This window comes from Artemia sp. Qi Xiang Cuo, chromosome 7 (genome assembly GCF_049724085.1).
Source record: "Artemia sp. Qi Xiang Cuo chromosome 7, ASM4972408v1, whole genome shotgun sequence".
Classification (NCBI taxonomy): Eukaryota; Metazoa; Arthropoda; class Branchiopoda; order Anostraca; family Artemiidae; genus Artemia; species Artemia sp. Qi Xiang Cuo.
The window spans coordinates 4,969,963-4,986,791 of NC_142800.1; the positions used below are offsets into that span (position 1 = coordinate 4,969,963).

Sequence of the window (16,829 nt, forward strand, 5' to 3'; positions counted from 1 at the left end):
TGGAGCCGTATGGCCTTCCCTGGATCCGCCACAGCCTTACACTCTCTGTTTCTTTTCTTGTTAGGGAGGAGAGCAGATGCATAATAGTTGTGTGTTAGTACCAAAACATTCTAACTCTCATTGGGCCTTCAGGTATAAACAGAACTAGTTCAAAGGGAGAGGTGGGAAAAAAGGGCTTGGCGGCGGTATTTGCCCTTCGATCGATTTTGACTCGTAAGAGCTGGAATAGAACTTCCAATTTCCAATCAAATGAGCTCTCTCTGAAGTTTATACGATAATCCCTTCCTGCCCCCGGGCCCTGGGGGGTTTTGTCGACGCCAGAGTATTGTTACTTAACCTTTCAACTATTTTTAACAAAATTTTTATCTGATGCATTTAGGGCGTGGAGGAGGGGGGGGGGGGGCGGCTAGTTGCCCGCCAACTTTAAAAAAGGCTAATTCGATTGTAAATTAAAAGGGCTTGTGCCCTTTTTAATATTCGAAAGTGATTTGAGCGCAACTCGCCCCCCCCCACGCCCATCATTTCCCCACACATCCAATTAAAATTTTGACATAGCCATTTTGTTCAGCATAGTTGATTTCCAGATAGAAAATGGAAACTCCCCCAAAACCTTCAGGGCAAGGGTTTTAAAATATGCCCAGGGGGCATATAAGGTTTTTATAGAAAGCGTTGTCATACAAACTTCAAAACAGGCTCATTCGACTGGAAATTAATGGGCTTGTGTCCTTTTTGATAGTCGAAATTTGTTGTAGTGCACCTCGCCCCCCCCCATGCCCCTCAGGTCCCCAAACACAGCCCCACCCACGTTGGTGAGAGCCATTTTGTTTTCCAGATAGCAAATATGTTTTTGAGGAGGACACTCCCCCACAACCTTCAGGGCAAGGGTTTTAAGTTATGCCCTGGGGGCATATAAGGTTTTTATTGAAGGTGTTGTCGTAGAAACTTCAAAAAAGGCTCGATCAATTTGAAATTCAAAGGGATAGTGCCCTTTTTAATAGTCGAAAGTAATTGGAGGGCAATTAGCCCCCCCCCACGCCCCTCATTCCCCCAAACACATCCAATCAAAATTTTGAGATAGCCATTTTGTTCGACATAGCTGATTTCCAGATAGAAATTGTTTTTGAGGAGGACAATCCCCCACAACCCTCAGGGCAAGGGTTTTAAGTTATGCCCTGGGGGCATATAAGGTTTTTGTAGAAGGCGTTGTCGTAGAAACTTCAAAAAAGGCTCATTTGATTGGAAATTGAAAGGGCTAGTGCGCTTTTTATTAGTCGAAGTGATTTGAGGGCAACGAGACCTCCCCCCCCCCCCCACAACGCCCATCATTCCCCCAAACACATCCAATCAAAATTTTGACATAGCCATTCTGTTCAGCGTAGTTGATTTTCAGATAGAAAATTTGCTTTTGAGGAGGTCACTCCCCCACAACCCTTAGGGCAAAGGTTTTAAGTTATGCCCTGGGGGCATATAAGGTTTTTGTAGAAGGCGTTGCCGTATAAACTTCAAAAAAGGCTCATTCTATTGAAAATTCAAAGGCCTAATTCGATTGGAAACCTCGATTTCCAATCGAATGAGCCCCCTTTGAAGTTTCTGCGACGACCCCTTCCATATGAAGTGCCTCTGGTGAAAAAAATAATAATAATAATAAAACATTGGAGCCGTATGGCCTTCCCTGGATCCGCCACAGCCTTACACTCTCTGTTTCTTTCCTTGTTAGGGAGGAGAGCAGATGCCTAATAGTTGTGTGTTAGTACCAAAACATTCTAACTCTCATTGGGCCTTCAGGTATAAACAGAATTAGTTCAAACGGAGAGGTGGGAAAAAAGAGCCTGGGGGCGGTATTTGCCCTTCGATCATTTTGACTCGTAAGAGCTGGACTAGAACTTCCAATTTCCAATCAAATGAGCTCTCTCTGAAGTTTATACGAGAATCCCTTCCTGCCCCCGGGCCCTGGGGGGTTTTGTCTACGCCAGAGTTTTGTTACTTAACCTTTCAACTATTTTTAACAAAATTTTTATCTGATGCATTTAGGGCGTGGAAGAAGGGGGGGCGGCTAGTTGCCCTCCAACTTTAAAAAAGGCTCATTCGATTGGAAATTCAAAGGGCTAGTGCCATTTTTAATAGTCAAAACTTATTGGAGGGCAATTTGCCCCCCCCCACGCCTATCATTCCCCCAAACACATCCAATCAAAATTTTGAGATAGCCATTTTTGTTCAGCGTAGTTGATTTTCCGATAGAAAATATATCTTTGAGGAGGACACTTCCCCACCACCCTCAAGGAGAGGGTTTTAAGTTATACCCTGGGGGTAAATAAGGTTCTTATAGAAGGGGGTGTTGTAGAAACTTCAAAAGGGCTCATTCGATTGGAAATTCAAAGGGCTAGTGCCCTTTTTAATAGTCGAAAGTGATTTGAGGGCAAATAACCCCCCTCTCATGCCCACCTTTTCCTCAAACATATTCAATCAAAATTTTGAGACAGCCATTTTATTAAACGTAGTTTTAAGGTCTGGAAATTAGGTCTTTGAGGATGACAACTCCCCCACAACCCTTAGGGCAAGGGTTGTAATTTAAGGATTCTCCGAATCCTTCATATTACTTTTTATGGAAGGGATACTCATATAAACCTTAGAGAGGGCTCACTTGATTGGAAATTGAAAGTTCATGTTCACTTTTTAAGAGTCAAAAGAGATTGGAGGGCAACTAGCCCCCCTCCTCCACGCCCTAAATGCATCTGATAAAAATTTTGTTAAAAATAGTTGAAGGGTTAAATAACAAAACTCTGGCGTCGACAAAACCCCCCAGGGCCTGGGGGCAGGAAGGGATTCTCGTATAAACTTCAGAGTGGGCTAATTTTTTTGGAAATTGGAAGTTCTAGTCCAGCTCTTACGAGTCAAAATCGATCGAAGGGTAAATACCGCCCCCACGCCCTATTTCCCCACCCCTCCCTTTGAACTAATTCTGTTTATACCTGAAGGCCCAATGAGAGTTAAAATGTTTTGGTATTAACAAAAACACCTATTAGGCATCTGCTCTCCTCCCTAACAAGGAAAGAAACAGAAAATGAAAGGCATTGGCGGATCCAGGGGAGGGGCAAGGGCCCCCCCCTAACGTAGTCTAAAGTAATGTAATTTACTTAATTAACGCAAGATTGCTTTAATCAAACTTGCTCCTAACGCAAGTTTATCGGATCAACCTATTTTGCACCCCCCCCCTAAAAAATCCTGGATCCGCCCTTGGTGTAAGAGCGCTATAAATTTTAATTTGTAATTCAATGAACCCCGTTCCAAAGTTTATGCGACCACCTCTTACCCATAAAGTGCCCCTGGAAAAATAAATAAGTATTAATTTATTGAACCCTTATGGCTCTTTACTTAGGTAACACTATAGCATTGCTTCTGACCTAAAAAGTTGAGTAGAAATTTCAGCTTCCATTTTTATGAATATCTGATATTATCTGAGGGGAATATGTTTGGGGAGCATATTCTATGGCTGGTAAATTTCTGCTGGGTGGAATTTAATGCGGAGGAATTATCAGCAGGAACAGAAAATGCTCTTTGAGGGTGGAGGAATCTCCCAGGGGTGGGTTTTCCAAATGTGAATTTTTCAGGGAGGGGACGACTAAACCCATTCGATAATATTCTAAATTTTACATCTGAAAGTAACGGGAATAAAGAATCAACGGAAATATCAGAGATAGCACTTCAGGTTCCTTTAAACGATTTTGTTCATGTCTTTTGAAAAAAGACATTTTCAAAGGACATATTAATTTAATTTGTATTACTTTCTCTGTGGCTGCTCAATTATGCATGTGAGAGGGAAGACTTCCCCCCACCACTGTCTCCGCTAAGGTTTCAGTTTTTATCTCAAGCCTTAAAAATGAACGTAATGCGATAAAAGTATAACTCAAAATAACATATATAGAATAATATATGCACATAAAACAGAACAATCAATCAAAATTGCATATTATGAGTTGAGGCTCACCCAAATGATGGGCCAGGGGGCTCACCATTCCACAATCTATGAGATCAATCCTGCAATAACTGAAAATATAAAGTATTTTTGAGTATTTTAAGGTCTTCCACAACTCAAACGGTCCAGCATTCTACAGCCCAATGAGTCTGTCTAATCTCCTAAATTGGGAACGGAGGAGATAAGTGAAGTTCGGCCCTGCATTGGATGAATCTCCAACATCACCCCCCCCCCTCTCCTACTATCTACGCTAAAGTTTTCTTCCTTCTGTCAACTATGCCGCCCCACCCCAAAGACTTTAATAAGGTAAAGTTTTGTATGGGAAGAACACATAGTAAATCTATTATGATTATCCAATTATAAGGTTAAAATACATAATCTGTGATAGATGCAAAATTGCTTTGGCTCACAAAATCCTATTAAGGTCAATTCCAAACAGTCGTGATCCCTTTGTGTTAGCAAGTGAAATGATCAAAACACCCTTATTGGAGCTATTTTTTCAATCCATTCATTGTTGCCAATCGCTGTCCACAAGTTATGCAAGCTGTCTATTGTTCATATATAAGGTTTCTATCAAAGAGGTAATCGTATAGACTTTGAAAAAAGCCTCATTCGATGTAAATTGAAAGTTCTAGATCCGTTTTTTAAAGTCAAGAATAATCAGACAGTAAGCAACCCATCCCCCAAGCAATAAAAACTTCAAACTTTTTGCAATCAAAAACGAACAAAGATTAATTAAAAAAAAAACTTTCCAAAAATAAGTTTTTCAAAGGAAAGTAGCCTAAAGGCCATTTTAAACTTAAGCTCAGGAGATATGAATACCTGTTAAAATTCAAACTCAAAACGACGAGAAATTACTATTAAAGAATAAATGAAACCCAAAACAAACAGAAATTAAATAAACAATCAATGTGAACAAACATACAATATATATTAATGTAAATGAATAAATAAATCATAAAACGAGTGAAACTTAAATTCAATACGCAAATCAAGTTTGAATCGAATAAAAATAACTACAAACAAGAGTTTAGGTATCGCCTCACTGCATAAGCCTAAAACCTACTGCGTCATTGGCGCTTTACTGAAAACGAATTATATTACAATTTTTTTCTCTTGTACTTAATATAGAAAATAAATATTAAAATTACAGTAAAATTTTGAACTGATGAGATTTCAGCAATTAATATCATTATACATCAAATATTTAGTTTAATTTATTAATTCTTTCCAAGATTGGTCAAGACAAATATAGTTTCACTACAAAAAAACTTTGGATACTGCCCCCTTCTTTAACTGCAAAAACCTAAAGCCTTCTGCGTCATTCGCGCTTCACTGGAAACGAATTACTCTTATATTACAAATTTATTCTTTTCCAGTTCTTACAGCAATGAAAATGAAAATGAAAATTGCAGTGAAAAAAAATCTTGAACTGATGGATCTTTCAACAATTAATATCATTATATATCTAATATTCAATTTGATTTTGTTTATACTTTCCAAGACTGTTCAAGAATCATATAGTTTTCAGTAAGGCGCCAACAACGGAGTAGGTTTTAGGCTTCTGCAGTGAGGTGATACCCAAACTCTTGTTTGTAGTTATTTTTATTCAATTCAAACTTGATTTGCATATTCAATTTAAGTTTCACTTTTTTTAAGATTTATTTATTAATTTACATTAATATATATTGTATGTTTGTTTACATTGATTGTTTATTTAATTTCTGTTTGTTCTAAGTTTCATTTATACTTTAATAGCAAACTATTTTTTTTTGTTTGAAGCTTAATTTTCATTATTCAATCTAAGGATTACTTGCTTTAAAATCTATTTATGCATTTATATTATTACTTGTTGTATTTTTTTTGCTATGATTGTTTATTTAATTTCTGTTCGTTTTGGGTTTCATTTATTCTTTAATAGTAATTTCTGGTTGTTTTGAGTTTGAATTTTAACAGGTATTAATATCTCCTGAGCTTAAGTTTAAAATGGCCTTTACTTTTCTTTGAAAAACTTATTTTTTGGAAAGTTTTTTTTAATTAATTATGAGTCAAAAGTAATTGGAGGGCAGCTAGCCTCCCCCCACATTCCATTTATTTGTTTTCCCAGATATGCTTCATGTAGAAGGGGTCGTTGTATAAACTTCAAAGGGGGCTCATTTGATTGGAAATCGACAGTTCTAGTGCGCTTTAAAAGAGTCAAAAGTGATCAGAGGGCAACTGCCCCCCCCCCCCCACTCAAGCCCTTTTTCCCCAAATACATCTGATAAAAATTTAAGGTAGCCATTTTGTTAAAGATAGTTCAAAGATCATATAACAAAAACTCCCAAAACTCCTATGGTCATTTTATCAAAAATGGTTCAAAGATCGGATAAGAAAAACTCCTGTGTCAACCCCTCCCCCCCCCTCAGGGCTGGGGCAAGCATACTAAGTATTGCTCTGGGGGCATATATGGTTCTTCTGGAAGGTATGCTTGTTTAAACTTCAGAGAGGATTCAACTGAATGGAAATTAGAAGTTGTAGTTCATTTCCTCAGAGCAAAAAAAGATCAGAGTGCAACTAGCCCCTTCCACACTCCATGCCTTTGGGTGTATTGGATGGATAAACCCATCCGATAAAAATTTCAGGTGACCATTTTGTTAAAAAATAGTTCAACCATCAGATATTAAAACTACAGGATCAACACAACCTTCCAGGGCCCAGGGATAGGTGTTGTAAGTTATACTCTGGGGATATATATGTTTCTTATAGAAGTGATACCTGTATAAACTTCAGACAGGGCTCATTTGATAGAAAATAGAAAGTTCAAGTTAATTTTTAAAGATTCAAAAGAGACGAAAGCTTAATCTAGTCTCCCCACACCTTTTTTCCCAAAACCCATCTGATAAAATTTTGAGATAGCAATTTTGTTAAAAATAGTTCAAACATCAGATAATAAAACTCCAAGGTTGACACAAACCCATTTTTTCATTTTGATATTGTTACTTTGATATCAGTTTTTTTACTTTGATGAATATTAGATTTATTTTTTTTAAGTTTGGTTTTGAAATAAGGAATTTAAAAAAACATGAAATTTTTTGCAATCAAAAATGAACAAAAATTAATTAGAAAAAACTTTCCAAAAAATAAGTTTTTCAAAGAAAAGTAGCTCAGCAGATACAAATACCTTTTAAAATTCAAACTCAAAACAACCAAAAATTACTATTAAAGAATAAATGAAACCCAAAACAAACAGAAATTAAATAAACAATCATAGCAAAAACATACAACAAGTAATAATATAAATGAATAAATAGATCTTAAAGCGAGTAATGCTTAGATTGAATATGAATATCAAGCTTAAAACAAAAAAAAATATTTTCCTGTTGAAGTATAAATGAAACTTAAAATAAACAGAAATTAAATAAACAATCAATGCAAACAAAACTACAATAGATATTAATGTAAATTAATAAATAAATCTTAAAACAAGTGAAACTTAAATTGAACATGCAAATCAAGCTTGAACGAAACAAAAATCACTACAAACAAGAGTTTGGGTATGACCTCCTTCTCTCACTGTAAAAGTCTAAAACCTACTGTGTCAATGGTGCATTACTGAAAACCAATTTTATGACAAATATTTTATTTTGTACTTAATATTGAAAATAAACACTAAAATTATAGTAACATTTTGAACTGATGAGCTTTCAGCAATTAATATCATTATATATCAAATATACAGTTTAATTTATTAGCTCTTTTTAAAGTTGTTAAAGACGAATATAGTTTCCCTACAAACAAGTATTTGGATACTGCCTCCTTTCCTAACTGTAAATAAAAACCAAAAGTCTACTGCATCATTGGCGCTTTTACAAATATTTTCTTTTCCAGTTCTTACAGTATTGAAAATAAAAATACAATTACAGTGAAATAAATTCTTGAACTGATGGATTGTTCAACAATTAATATCATTATACATCTAATATTCAATTTGATGTTGTTTATACTTTCCAAGATTGTTCAAGATGCATATAGTTTTCAGTAACGTGCCAATGCAATAAAGTTTTCAGTTATTTCAAATAGTTTTTACCCAGAATATGGTCCCTCTTCAGAGGCAATGCTTACTAAAATTGTTCATAGCATTTCACAATTGTGGAAATCAATTGTTCATTTTGATGGTGGTGGTTTCAAATGTGGGTTCTGATTTTTCCAATGGCCCTTTTTCTGGTTCTGCCCTCTAAAGGGAGAAGAAGTGGGTGTGCATACTTCAAAATATCTTTTCAGGATATACTTTAGTCTGTAGATCCCTGCCTGAAAGTCTCATTTTCCTAACCTAACCACTTTCAAATATATAAAAAAATAGCTTGTTTAGAATTTTACCCTGATGTATCCCCTTTTGGTAAATATATATCAAATCATATTATTGAGTTAGGAATAAAGTGAATACACCATTTGATGCCTTTTTTATGCTGATTACAAATATAATAATCATTTCTATTGGAAATGAATTTTAGCCCCCCCCCCTATATATGTCAATTCAGGGTATATATTTCTACATTAGGGAGGGGGGTACAGTTTAAACTTACCTCCTATTTACATCAGGAACAAAATTTGCCCCTACCCCCCCTAATGTAGAAATATATACCCTGAATTGGCATATATAGGGGGGCTAAAATTCATTTCTGATAGAAATGATTATTATATTTGTAATCAGCATAAAAAAAGGCATCAAATGGTGTATTCACTTTATTCCTAACTCAATAATATGATTTGGTATATATTTACCCCCCTTTTTTGTTTTTCTTTGGGCCTAATGGTAACAGGACACCAAAGAATCATAGAAAGTTTTTAAAACCTAATTTTTACTTCTAATTAGGCTAGTTATTAACTATGTTTTGACTTTACAATATAGCCTGGGTTAGCCTACTCTAAAAACTTTAGAATAAAATTACAATAATGTAATGTAAGGTATACTATAAATTACTATAAGGTATAAAGTTATATTTTGGGGCCCCATTAAGGGCTCAAAACAGAATTTGAGATATTATGTTATAATAATGTTAGCTAGGCCTATCCCTTGGATAATATGTTAACTAGGATCATTATACATATTTTTATGTAAGAACTGTTTTCTTAACATGTCTCCATACGAGTAGTATTGTTCCCAAATTTATGCCAATTATAATTACCCTAGGCCTAATTTGACCAAGAGATAGGCTTACATGCCTAAAGGCTTCAATTACATAAGATTACCAGGTTAAGCTTACTATAAGCACAAAAAACAAAATTTAATGTGTATTATGCTTAAGATCAAATAATGGTGCAGTTAGAAATATAATTACAATTTTCAAAATACATCTGATATGATGCCACCGCGTTTTGATCATTCAAATTTTCGCCGAAAGACCGATTATAAAAATATGATGTATTATAGGGGTTTTTCCGCAAAAAAAGAATTTTTCAAAGAAAAATTCTGACCAAGATAGGGTTGCTGTGAGTTTATCTTAGCTTGATAATACCCAACTGACACCAAAGCTTTGAAATTCAATTAATAGAATATGTCAAAGTGTTCATATCTTATAGAAAAAAAATATAACTATTAATGCCAACAAGTGAAACAAAGGCACAAAACATTTTATTAATTGGCAAAGTACATTGAATTTAGGGAAAATTAAAATACCAGTGCTTAAGCTTTCCTAAAGTAACTGTTTAGTATATTTACATAAAATATTCCATGTATGGAGGAAGTGGATCAACCTAGTAAAAAATATAATTTGATTGCATAAATGAAATCGTTAGATTTTTGATCATATCAAATTGCAATGACTATGTGACAATCCCGTTGTTTTCTTGCTTTTTAAACATAAGAATTGATTTTTTTTTTAATAAGATAACCAGAAAATATATTTCTAATAAACTAATAGGGGAAAGGAAAAAAAAATAGCAGCAGTCCTCGATTCCCTGTCAATATTGTAAGCAAAAAACGTACCCATCTTGCTTATTTTTGAATATTTTGCTTTAAATTCCCCAACAATTTCCTTCAACAAGCATTCGATTTGTTAAAGAAATCTTCTAACCATGTTAGCTAACAATTTTTAGTTGGACGGCGAAAAATGATTGTTGGAAAAAATGTTAGCTAACAGTTTTCTGTTGGGCGGCGGAAAAACCCCTTATAACATTAACTTTAGCCCAAATTCGCCACATATTTCACAAACTGGAGTTTATCAAATAAAACAAATAAATAAAATCAAAATAAACATCAAAATAAAACTATGTGAGGAAAACTATTATTGCTGCTGTTAAAATCTTTGTGAATTACTAAGCCATCGCTGCTCAAAAAACTAGGTCAAAAAATTATGGAATTAAGCAAACGCTGCTCAAACAAACAAAACTAGGCCAATATAGCTGCCAATATATCTTTATTAATCCATTTCTACTCAGACCTTTTCCCAATACCTTCTCTTTTAAATTCAACATACTATTTAAATCTTTTTTATGATCTCTTTGAATAAGTTCTGAGCGTGCGTTGCTGTTCGCTTTTTTGTTGATCCCAGTTACGACTCCTACTACTACCAACAGCTGGCCGCAGCACCAAGCCGCTTGAGGCCAAAACACAACTGCACACGCTCTTCCCCCATCGTGATGTGTTAAAGGTTTTCCCTTGTTTACCCTCCTAGGAATTTCGCATTTCCCTTAAATTTTTTCCTACAATGTCCTCTCACCCCAATCGTAAATAACCTGCATTTCGTTTAGCCTTCGACGGCTGGCTGAAAAGGGCAATTTTTGGCAATCTTTCATGCAATGAACGTGCCTTAACCATCTCAAACTTTTTCTCATTATCAGAGTCAACGCTATAGCGTTGCTTATAGTAAAGGCCATACGGCTCAAATATTTCATTATTTATTATTATTTTTTCCCAGAGGCACTTTATATGGAAGGGGTCGTCGTATAAACTTTAAAGGGGCCTCATTCGAGAATTCTAGTGCCCTTTTTAAGAGTCAGAAGTGATTGGAGGGCAATTAGCCCTTCCCCCTCTACGCCCCTTTTCCCCAAATACAACCGATACGAATTTTAAGGTAGTCAATAGTTCAAAGATCGTTTAAAAAAAAACTCTGGGGTCGACACAAAGCCCCAGGGCCCGGCGGAAGACATTGTAAGTAATGCCCTGGGAATCAATATGGTTCGTATAAAAGGGATGCTCATAAAAACTTCAGAGAGGGCTCACTTGAATAGAAATTAAAAGTTTTGTTTAGAGTCAAAAGAGATCAGAGGGCAACTAGCAATCCTTCACGCCTTTTTTCCCCAATTGCATCAGATAAAAATTTTGAGACAGCCAATTTGTTAAAAAAAAAACTTCAAAGATCAGATAGAAAAAAAAACCTGAAGTTAACATAAAAAATGGATGAATTGAAATAAGCCTTCTAGAAAAATAGGATTCAAACCAAGAGAAAGCATTTGATCTTGTACCAATATGCGATAGTTTCCAAAAAAGAAACCAATGGGTCAAAGAATCAAAAGCTTTACGAACATCCAAAAATAAAGCATAAAAAATAAAGGATGTGACCACAATCTATTGCCGAATGAATGAAATTCAAGAAAGCAGCACAAGCATGCTCTATAGAGTGATATGCTCGGAAACCAAAATGGTAATCATGCAAAAATTCTTCTGCATCCAGAAAACTAAGAAGCCTGGATAGCACAGCCTTTTCAAAAATATTGTTGAAGACAGATAGGAGAGAAATTGGCCTATAATTAGCAAGATCACTCCGAGAACCACCTTTATACAGAAGTATAACCTTAGCTCACTTGAGAGATTCAGAGAAAATTTCGGTCTCGAAAGACAGATTGACAAGCTTAGCCAATAGAGACAGGATAGTTAGCAGAATGGCACGGATAACCCCTGTAGGAATTCTGTCAGATCCCGAAGACAATGATCCTTTAAGAATATTCACTATACGAGCTACCTCAAACTCAGAAACACAGTTCAAGACCATTGATTTTAAACATGAGGGTCCAAAATAAATCTGAAATCGCAACGAGAAGTTGCAGAGCTTGCAGAGGAAGCGGTTGTCTTCCCTAAATTAGCAAAATAAGAGGTAAGCTCTAGCTGAGCATTTTGCTCTCCTTGGACAGTTTTACCATCGACTACCAGCGATGTTGGAACTGAAGGCAAAGGGGGAGTAGGTCTAAGAACCAAATTAATTAAATACCATGTCTTCCTAACATCCTTTCTACATTCAGAAAATTTTCTATTATATTACTGAGATTTAGACTTCCAACACAGAGAATTAAATAAAATCCTATAGGCCTGGAACCGTTGATGATGAGCTAAAGATAATAAAGCCTTATAAAGCTTCCACAAATAATTTTTCCTTTTCCAGCTTTTATGGAGACCTGAAGTCATCCATGGATTAAGCGGTGCTATCCTTTTCGTAGTAGGGGGCGCTGGACCCTGATGGCAAACTTCTAGGATACATTCTTTCACTAAATCATAAAAGATATCAAAAGTGCGGTTAAAATCCGATTCAGAAACCAAAATATCCCATGGCTGAGTCAGATGAGAATTAAGTAGACTCAGCTCAGTATCACCAAAACACAAAAAGGGGATTAGATGGTGATGCTATACGCTGTGCTTGATTAGCACTGTTATATAGGGAAATAGCGAGAAAATGATCAGAAATATCACTAATTGGCACCGAATTATATGAGACACCTAGTGACGAAAAAATATTATCAATAAGAGAAGCATGCGTCTCAGTAACTCAGGTTGTTATGCAAACTGAAGGTAGAGTTCCCGAAGAGAGCATCATCAACAAAAAATCTATAGCTGAAGCAGAATTTTGATCCAGCAGGTTGTGGTTGAAATCTCCATAAGGATTAGTTCACAGGGATGCTTCTGGACTAAATCCAAAACCTCTTCCAGAATTTTCATAAACGAAGCAATAGATCTACTAGGGGACGTGTAAACCAAACCCAAGGCTAAATCCTTACACCCTGTCTTAGTATTAATAAAAAGGGATTCAAAGATTCCTTCCTCATTTCTGCTCCAATCCCGTCATCAAAAGACAAGCAAAGTCCCTGAATATTAAGTTGAAGTACAGAGAAAATACCTTCTCGTTTAGAGGAGGCAGAACCATTTAGTTGCGAAACATACTTACTTTTTGCTGCCGAATTAGGATCACTATTCTTCTAGTTTCTACTTCCAACTGAATTATTAATTATAAGTTAAATATCTAAAGGATCATTGGGTAACTCAAAAAAACGTTCCCCCATAGAGTTGAAACCACCCCGGTCACCAAAAGAAGTTGTCAATTTACTTATGATAAATGGCAGATCCGCTCCGCGACCAAACTCACCAGACCAAAGGTTGTGAACATCACAGCAGAGCCATGGCATCTGTACACACACGATACTGAGACACAAAAAAGAAAAGCCGAAACAACTGAATCAGAAATCAGAAATAGTGGAGGGAGAAAAAGGAAAACAAAGTGAAAAGTAATATAATAGAGATAAGGATAAGCGAAGAAAAGTAAGCTAAAAAAAATAACACAAAGATTTAAAAAATAGTAACAAAACACTCTCAATCGACCTGATACGTCTGATCGGAGCACTCTCAGCCTCCCGCACAAAAATACGGCTTTGATCAGACCACACACTGTGATTTCCAAACTTATCTCTTGAAGCGCTCAGAAGATCGGGGTTACGTTTCGTAAGGTGCTCAGCTACAAATAAGCCTGAGCCGCTAAGGTGCTTCTTCACTTTAAACACATGGCGAGCTACTTCTTTTGATTGAAACTGGACGAGAACAGGCGCAACTTTACCTGGTCTTTGAGCATTATTTGATCCAACTCTTGATCACTGAGCCTTAACTATGTCTGTATCCTTAATATTAGTTAGACCCATATTGAGAAACAATACGCGTTTCATTACGTCCCCCACGCTCTGTGAAGTAATTTGCTTCACACCATTAAACAAGAGGGAATCACTTCTCCATTCCTGATCAGTGTCGTCTAGCTTGAGCTCAAGCTGATTCGCACAATTTTGCCCACAAATCAATCATATGCATGCATGTTCTTAGATGTTTTTCAATCAGTCCAAATTTAGGATAAAACTGAACATAAACCATTGTTTCAACTGGAATCTCAGCATAAAAACTAGCTGTTGTCCGCAAAGTAAATTTTTTCAGCTTTTCGTTAATCTTTATCTCGATTTCTTTAGCTAGATTTTGTTTTGTAGCCGCAAAAACATGTTACATCTGTGTAACATAATTAGAATGTATATTTTTTAAAGATCTTTTCTTTCATCAATCTCAGTGATTTGAGAATTGCTCAGCTTGTGACTTTCATTTCTATACAAATAGTTTCGACCTCTTTGACGATTTTGTTACTATGTCTTACAAAGTTAGTTCCGCAAATATAGTTAATTTAAGTTACGTGGGAGAATCTTTCCATGGAAAAATTTCTCGTGGGGGAAGGGAATTTTCCATGGAGGGGGAGTTGGATTTCTCGACATTATTTAAAAACGATTAGCAATTAAAAAAAAACAAGTTTTTTAAACTGAAAGTAATTAAAACTTAACAGGAAAAGAAAATATTACGTATTTGAGATGGGCTGCCTCTCGACATTGGCGCTTTACTGAAAACTACATGTGTCTTGGACAGTGTCTTGGAAAGTATATACAAAATCAAATTTAATATTTGACATATGATTATATTAATTGTTGAAAGATCCATCAGTTCAAGATTTTATTTCACTGTAATTTTATTTTCATTTCCAATGCTGTAAGAACTGAAAAAGAAAATACTTGTTACATAACCTGTTTTCAATGAGACGCCAACGACGGAGTAGGCTTTAGGTTTTTAGAGTTAAGGAAAGGGGCAGCATCCAAACTCTTGTCTGCAGTGAAACTGTAATAATCTTGAACGATTTTCGAAAGAACTAATAAAGTAAACTAAATATTTCATGCATAATGATATTAATTGCTGAAAGCTTATCAGTTCAAAATTTTACTGTAATTGTAATGTTATTTTCAATATTAAGTACAAAAGAAAATAATTCTAATATAATTTGTTTTCAGTAAAGTGCCAATGACGCAGTGGGTTTTAGACTTTTGCAGTGAGAGAAGAAGGCGATACCCAAATTCTTGTTTGTAGTGTTTTTTTTTCCGTTTCAAGCTTTATTTGCATATTCAATTTAACTTTCACTCGTTTTAAGATTTATTTATTCATTTATATTATTATCTATTGTAAGTTTATTTGTATTGATTGTTTATTTAATTTCTGTTCGTTTTCGGTTTCATTTATACTTCAATGGAAAAATATTTTTTTTTTTAAGCTTGATTTGTATATTCAATTTTAGCATTATTCGCTTTAAGATTTATTTATTCATTTATATTATTATTTATTGCATGTTTTTTTTCTAAGATTGTTTATTTAATTTCTGTTCGTTTTGGGTTTCATTTATTCTTTAATTGTAATTTCTTGTCGTTTCTAGTTTGAATTTTAACATGTATTTGTATTTGCTGATCTTAAGTTTAAAATGGCCTTTAAATCTCTTTGAAGAACTTCTTTTTCGGGAAGTTTTTTTAAATTAATTTTTGTTCGTTTTTGGTTGCAAAAAGTTTCCAGTTTTTAAAAATTCCTTATTTAAAAATCAAACTTTTGTTCGACATCAAATGTTCATCAAAGTATCAACACCAGTATCAAATAACAATATCAAAGTAAAAAATAACGAAGTAAAGAAAGCATCAAACTTACCAAGGTATGAGAGTAACAATAAGCAACTTGCATAACTTACAACCCTTGCACCGTAAGTCAAAGTTTCCACGTAAATCACAAAATCCAAGTATTGAAGTAAACAAAGTGTCAAAATAACATAAAGCTAGTTCCGTAACACAGAGCCATTTCCCCGGGGCTTGGGCGGGGGATTCAATCCAGGAAGCATAGTTATTTGGCCTTTGAACTTTTTTGAACAAAATGGCAATCTCAAAATTTTGACCGGATACCCTTTGAAAAAGCAGGGCGTAAGCTAGTCAGTCATTGATCGCTTTTGACTTTTAAAAAAGAACTAAAACCTTCAATTTCCGATCAAATGAGCCCCCCTCCAAAGTTAACACGACCACCCTTTCCGGGCCCTGGGGAGTTTGTCGACAAAGGATATTTTGTTATCTGACTCTTTAATTATTTTTAACAAAAGTGGCTATCTCATAATTTTTGACCTGATGCATTTGGGGGAGGGCGTGGGTTTTTAGGCTGGCTGCCCTCTGATCACTTTTGACTTCTCAACCCTTAAGTTACAGTAATCTAAATTTTGGATTGTTTTGAACAAGATGGCAATTTCAACATTTTGATAAGATGCATTTGGAGGGAAAAGGCAAGGGGGGGGGGGCTTGTTTTTTTTATCACTTTTGATTCTGAAAAAAGGGTATAATAAATTTCAAGTTCCGGTCAAATGAACTTCATCCACAGTTTATACGATTACGCTTTCCACAAAACTTTGTATGGTAACGATGGGATGCTTGTGTAACTTACAGCCCTTTCCCTAAGGGCTGGGGAGATTCAAACCTGGAGGCATAACCTGGAGGCCTCCTGGAGACCTGGAGGCATTTCCGGTCAAATGAACTTCATCCACAGTTTATACGATTACGCTTTCCACAAAACTTTGTATGTTAACGATTGGCTGCTTGTGTAACTTACAACCCTTTCCCCAAGGGCTGGGGAGATTCAAACCTGGAGGCATAGCTGTTTGACAATTGAACGATTTTGAAAAAAATATCTAACTCAAAATTTCGAATAGCTAAATCAAACTGGGTGTGGAGGGGCTAGTTGCCCTTGGATCTTTCTTTACTCTTAAAATTGAACTAGAACTTTAAATTTCCC

General features: G+C 35.4%; 1 protein-coding gene across 2 annotated transcripts in view; it reads right to left on the reverse strand.

The window, feature by feature from the left end:
- Positions 1-9,341, reverse strand: part of LOC148949884 (tRNA (guanosine(18)-2'-O)-methyltransferase TARBP1) — a 187,192-nt gene extending 177,851 nt beyond the window's left edge. The window contains exon 1 of one of the 2 annotated variants that reach the window (XM_089091980.1): positions 9,295-9,341. The gene's annotated coding sequence lies outside the window, so the exon portion shown is untranslated. Of the gene's footprint in view, positions 1-9,205; positions 9,240-9,294 lie in introns of those variants that run through there. The other variant, XM_089091981.1, reaches the window with a different exon arrangement.
- Positions 9,342-16,829: the final 7,488 nt, after the last annotated feature.